Genomic DNA, 7,226 nt, shown 5'->3' on the forward strand with positions numbered 1-7,226 from the left:
TGCTCTTACATCATATCTAGACTCCTGACCCGTTCAACCGGGTTATAAGCGAACATGTTCTCGTGCCATATTCTAGACTTCCGAGCCGTTTAAACGGGTTATAAGTGAGTGGGATCTTGCTCTATGTTCTAAATTTTTGAGCCATTATGCCAAGTTATAAGCATGTTGGTTCACACATCTAAATATCAAATTCCTACACCGACCGATATAATTATTCTATTCGCCATAATTATTTCTCCCAGCTTGATTATTTCGCTATGTGTAATTATTCTACCTGGCCTAATTATCCAGCTCGGCTAAATTATAAATATAATTGCTTACGTATCTAACTTATCTCTGAGTTATTGGATGCCTCTTATCGTGTTGCTCGACCAAACTATTATGCCCAACTTATTTATTAATGTGATCACTTATGCATATAAGTATCTAACATTCGAGTTCCTAGGGCATTTACTCAGAGTTCATTTGACAAGCACAAAGGATTCGACAACAAATTGTGACAATATACAAAAGATCAGGTATGATTTAATGATTGTCAATGTATGTTTACATTCTGGTTTCGCATTTCCCCTCAAAAGGGTGCATAACATATAGATAACCACATTATACATTCATTCGAGCTTGCTAAGGAGGTCTTTCGAGAGACCTTGCAAAATTTGCTAGCGATTTATGAATCGCTTGGCCAGTTATGTTGATAGGTAGTCACCCTCATGAAGTTATTGGATCGCTTCTTCAACTATATGAGTGAGCATCCTTATGTTGTGCTTGCTGAATTTCAGATCAAACTCATGAGATTCGAGATATGCTTTCCACCTAATCTCAAAACAATCATGCTCTCTGGCCTTATAAGACACTAGTTCAGACTTAGCAGATTCTAATTCGGTCTGCATTGATTCCAGCCAGGTTTCTTGTATATCTAAGTTACGTTGTTGCTCCAGAATCAACATATCATTGGTTGATAATTCTTTAACGCTTTTAGTTGATCCTGAGTCATGAGAAACCTTCAGTTCCTCTAGCAGGATGATTTTCTGTGCTAGGTCTGCTAGTGCTTTGGCTTTTATTATAGTTTCTTCTCGAAGTCTAGATTCACTGCTATTCAACAGAACTTCTAGTTTCTTTTTTTGTCTATTGAAAATCCACTAACTGTTGAGACTCCCTTAGGGTTTTCTCTAGCTCTAGCAGTAACTCGACTTGGGTATCTTCTTCCTTTCGTAGGTTGGCCACCTTAGTAGTTGGGATAGGTGCAGAGCAGAGTTCCAATTCCTCCACACGCTTTCTTAGGATTTGTTATCTTGCTCCAAGTCCACCACTAGGTGGCTTATGTTTAGCCCAACAGCTTAAAGCTGAAAAGAACAGTGTTAAGAAGTTTTACTTACTAAAGAGAGTATAATTAAAAACTTACAGAAGTTGCGTTCTGAGCATATTCATCCGCAGGCTCAGAAATAGAAAAGTCCCTTGGCCATCTTTTCACACTCGTCCACGCTTCGGCCAATGACCCTTTCAACTTCACCACCTCGTAGGACGAAGGGATAATAAATTCATTCCCTATTGGGATGGCAAGCCACAAGTAAAGTAGAATTGGCGATCTAGGTCAAGAGGTGTGCCTGGTATCGAAGAAGAAGTGCCTGGAGTAAAGCCATTGCCTATTAAGATTGGGCAGAAGATGATGGTCTATGGATTGGCTCAATAGACTGGGAAGGTTTGTTAGATGTAAAAGGCACGACCGAATGATCGGTCGTCCATGAAGAAAGAGGCCTAGCCAGAGGGCGGTCAATTATAAGCAGGGTCTTTCCATGAGCGGGGCGAGCCTAGGGCACAATAGCAGTAGTTCATTCGACCCTTGATCGTCCAAATGGAGCCGGTGCATCAGGTCGGCACCTTTTGTGTCTAAAACTGAGTGGCGCATCCGAGTCATAAGACTTGGGAGATGTGGCTGGTCCTTGAGGTTAATCAGAGTGTGAGTCCTCCCATCTAACTTCCCGTGCATCCAAAATTATCTTCCCAAGTTGATTCAAGGTATCTTTATTCAACCTGATGGTCATCGAGTAAACAACCTTGGATATAGTCTCCATTATAAAGACAAATAGAAGGTCTTGTTACAGTTAAAAAAATAAAGAGAAGAGGAATTTTTTTTTACCAAAAGAGAGCTTCAGTTCCGTCCGGGTGGAGCTCATCCCAAAGATATGTAGTAAATCCTCTTGGAGTAATCCAGGAATGTCAATTTGCAAGCTTGCTAGTGTGGTGGTGGTTGCGCTAAAATTTCGATCCGTGCTGAGGTCATCCAATGTAGGAGTAGGGGGAAGACGTGGTTGCCAAGAAGTTGGCCAGGATACATGAGTGGAAAGTTGAATAAAGAAGTATTTGTTCCTACACTCGGTGCCTTGAGCATAGATTTTACTAAAAAGGGTAGTTTTGGGATGAGCATGGAAACGAAATAGGCCTTCGGTTATTTGTTGACGATAGAAGAAGTAATGGAACACTCGAGAGATTAAAGGGACCCCAAATAAGTGAAACATGATGGTGGTCTCACATAGAAGGCAAATGGAATTGGAAACCAATTATTGAAGATGAATTTGAAAATACTGGCTCACCTCAACAAAAAAGAGTGGAGTAGGAAAGCATAGGCCGACCAGGACTTGTTCTTTAAAAATGGCTACATTACCTTCGGGAGGGAGATGGGGTCACTCTTGCTCAGTCGAGATAATTATGTGTATAGAAGTAGGAACTTCATATGTAAAGTGCATGCCATCAAGGTAGACCTCGTTAAAGCTTGAGGTGAGAAATGTATATTCGACACTAGAGATATTCATGATAGAAATCAAAATGAAAGGTCGAAGGAAGACAAAGAAAAGACCGGGTTCACTAGAGCCCGTAGAAACAGAGGATTAGTTGAGGTCATGGGGGTAGAAAAAAGCAGGAAAACAAAGGCATTAGGGTTTTTAAAGGAAACCTTGCGAGTCCCCTTTTAAGAGGGATTGTTGGATCGTGGTGATAAAAAGGTGGGTCAAATATCGTAACCATAGGATCAGAAGGAAGGTGAGTCATAGTCAATATGAAAAATTATGCACCAACTGTCATGTCAAAAGAATGAGATTATTAGACACGTGTCAATAATGGGAGAAGTATATTTATAATAGATGTGATAGGCAAATCATTATTCAGAAGCATCGACACGCGCATCAATACAAACCTTATTTTTAGTTATTAAGTCATCTAAAATCTGGTCAACTTTAACGCCAATCAAGTTTTTAGGGCTTTGTCCCCCTCGTCTCCTAAGCTCAATCCTTACTACATACCCGATCTACAAAATAGTCGATCAAACCTTCGAGGTTTTGTTACCTAAGTACTTAAGTGCCTGAGCTTTTGAGTCACTCAGTATATAATATAAGATAAGACTAAGACACTTCCACTTAAGCAGGTGGAGTACTCACAAACACTTGGGGAAAATAGCTGCATTCAAGCGATCAAGTGTGAACCAAGAGTAGGCAAAACCTAATAAAGTCTTAATTACATGAAAAGAAATCTTAGCTACATAGAGTTTTCTTTGTCCAGGGGGAGGGCGGGGATACAAAATAGACTATTGGAGAGTAGGAAATAGGTCGGGCAGGTGATCCTTTATAAGCCTTTGGAGGTCCAGAAAGCAGGTTGAGAGTTCAGACCCTAGATAGCCACCCTCCCGAAGTTGTGTAATAGCACAATCAGCTCCAAGGAGAAGAGCTTTGTTGATGAAGATGATGATTGACATGTTGAACTCCCAGGTTTTCAGGTAAGCTACTTTTCTTGTCTCAAAATGTTCATCCTCCCCCACCTGGTAGTTTATTAGTTCTGCCCAGGAGGCTATCAGCTTGGATAAAAGTCTTGCCAACTCGGATTTAGATGCAGTTAGGACAGTTTGGGTGGCCTTCAATTCTGCTCACAGGGACTCTAGCCTAGCTCTTTGGGCATCCAGATTATGTTGCTGCTCAGACACCAGATGAGTTTTAGCCGTTAGCTAAGCTTCTTTGGTCTCCATTTCTGAGGTGCGAGCATCCTTTAATTCCTCTAACTGGCAGAGGTTATGGACTTCAGCAATTTTCTCGTCCAGATCAGCTACCACTTTGGTTCGCCTGGCCATTTCAGACCAGAGTCTATTATTAGCAATCTTCAGGGCAACCTCCAATTTTTGTGTCCTCGCTATCTCAGCCTTCACTAACTCCTGAGCTTCCTGGAGTTGGCTTTCCAACTCGCTTAGTCAGTCAAGTTGAGTTTGACTTTCCTGTGGTGAGCAGGCAGGGGGTATAGATAGATCCTGCCTCTGATAGTCACCCCCTCAATGCCTTATTCTCCCAGGCCAGAGCTGTTAATTTTTGCGCCATACCCATCCCGCCTCCCCATAGCTACAGAACAAATATTATTAGAGGTATTCAGAATGAAAGAGAATCGGAAAGTTGAAACCTACCATGTTAAGTTGTGCGAATACTCGTCTGCCATCTCCGTTGGTGTGTACTCCTCTGTTCGTCTTATAGCTAGCTCCCAGGACTTGATTAATTGGCCCTTCAATAATATTCGACTATAGGGCTAATTATTGATAAACAACCAAAAATTGATAAAGGTGTGTCGACTTGCTGGAGGAACCTTTGACAGGTGGAGCTTCGACGAGTGGGTCAATAGGAAGGGGGGAAGATGAGTGTAGAGTAAGAATCAGAGAGCTGCCCGATTAGGTTGTGACCTCCTCTTAGGCCGGACTACTGGAAGGAAGAGCAAACAAGGTCCACTAGAAAGATTGAGCCAGGGTTTCTTTCCGGATGGGTTTAAGACGGGGGGAGGGCACATTGATTGGAGACGCCACCCGTCGAGAACTTGGGTAGCAGGGAAGAGTCAACGCCCCTTGCGTCTCCTCTTCAGGGGTGCTTGGGAGTTGGAGGATGGAGAACCTTCTGGTGCCAGAAGAGGGTGATGTGCATAGATTATATATACTTTTATGTATAATTTAACGCATATCTACTTATATTTCATTAGCATAATCTATATTTATTGCACCTTATTTCATTATGATGTCATATTTTTACTCCTTTTGTTTGGAGATCTACTCTTTGCTTATTTTGATTGACAGGATGTATATTGGAGTGAAAATAGAGTAAAAACGCAGATGGGAGCAACTCTAGAAGAAATCAAGCTTTGGCCATGTAGGCCACACGGCCGTGTGGCCATCCTGAAGTGAATCATGCTACGACCGTGTGACCCACACGGCCGTGCAAATCTCCCTATGGCCAGGCAGCACGTGGTCGTGCCAAATGGCGTGGCCATACCAACAATCTAGAGGCAAAGCAAGGCAAGGTCGTGCCAATAATCCAGAGGTAAAGCAAGGCAAGGTCGTGCCATTTCTCCAAAGGCCGTGCATGCCAAGGCCGTGTGAGCCACACGACCGTGCAACATTTTCCAGAGAGCAAGTATAGCCAAGCCTTGTGAGCTACACGACCGTGTAGGCCATCCAGTGCTAAATGCAGAACACGGTCGTGTGAATCTAGATAGCGTGTCACCTTGGCTAAGAGAAAGATGCACGAGGTCGTGTGGTCTGTCACGGGTCATGTGGTGTCTGTGCCTTGCTCTATAAAAGAGATTTTTCTCCCCTTTTCAATCATCTTTGGCTTGGGACTCACCCCCATTCCTGGGAGGAGGGTTCTCCCTATTGGGAGAACCCTAGAAACCACATCTTCATCGATCCGCCCACCTTCGGAGCAAGGGAATACCTCCAAGGACACTACGCTTCAAGGATAAGCACTCTCCTCTCTCTACTTCTTTGTATTGGGTTGTAGTTTGCTTCTTTCTTTGTCTTTGGTTGTATTTCCTTTGCTATGGAGTAGATCTCTAGATCTAGGATGTAGAAAGTAGCTATGATGTGATTGTGGATGAATGAACTATGCATTTGGATATTTCCTCATTCAATGAAGTGTTATGTCATGTTCTATTTGTGTTGTGCCTTCTATGTGTTTGATGAAGTGTGTGAATGGTGTAAACATATAGATGTGGATTGATTATGGATCCCGTAGAGGGATGTCCTAGATCGTATGACTGAGGGACGTCAGTGATAGGCTGTCGCGCTAACGGATGTCTAGGATATCATCTTGAAAGGAGAAGCAATTCTCTACAAGGATGTAAGTAGTTGTAGTCAATTGTAATCCTCATCTCTATGTTTATTAAGTAGTGCATGTGTTCCTATGTTGTATGATCGAGGGGCGTCAGTGACAGGCTGCCCCGCTAATAGACTTCATAGGAATCAATCCTATTTAATTGCAAGGGATGTTGATCTAACTACCATACCAGTTGTCCACTGCAGGGGATAGCCGGTAACTTTCTAAATGTGCATAGGAATGGAGGTAAGGAGATGAATAATACATAGGGTCATTAACTAGCATCATAGTGCAACCGAAATCCTAGTATCTATCCATCCCCAAACCTAACTCTCCCTCTTTCTTTACTCTTTACATTCTTTCTTTTCTTCACTCTCTCTTTTCCAATTAACCTTTGATTGTCTAGACAGCTCACCGTGCAATGTTAACTAGTGCTTAATCAACAATCCCTATGGATTCAATATCTTTTGTATTACTGACGACGAAACTATGCACTTGCGGTTGCATAACAAGTTTTTGGCACCATTGCCAGGGAATGTTTCCGATTAACATTAGTTGATTAGCATATGAGTTACTCTAGACATTTTCTTTTTCCTTTTTTGTATTTTTCTTTCCTTTGTTTTTAATTCAACATTTTTGTTGTTGTTACTTCTACATGTTTATCTTGGTCTGACTATAATTATTTAGATGGACATGTTTAAACTGAACACTAGATTGAAAGCTCTATTTCAAAAGTTTGATCAAATTTCTGTTGTAAACTCTAATACTCTTTTTTGTGAGATTTGTTGTGCAACTGGTTATATATATGATAATTGTCCAACATTGTTTAACAATCCATATAGAATGCATATTGAAAGAAGGGGTGTTTTCTCTAACTTTAATCAAAGGTCAGAGCAAAATTTTTGTAAAACTTGCAAAGAAATAGTCAATTCAATCGAAAGTTGCTACAAGCTACACAATTTGGGAACATCAATAGATAAACTCAATAGAAAAATAGATGAAATGGTCTCATCAAATTCACACACATATGGCTCCGACTCGAAGGACCCCCAATTTTCTTTTAGTTTCAATAAGGTACAAGGCAACTATGTAGATGCTATGGAAGCTCAATCATCA

This window comes from Zingiber officinale, chromosome 10B, assembly GCF_018446385.1.
Source record: "Zingiber officinale cultivar Zhangliang chromosome 10B, Zo_v1.1, whole genome shotgun sequence".
Taxonomy (NCBI): domain Eukaryota; kingdom Viridiplantae; phylum Streptophyta; class Magnoliopsida; order Zingiberales; family Zingiberaceae; genus Zingiber; species Zingiber officinale.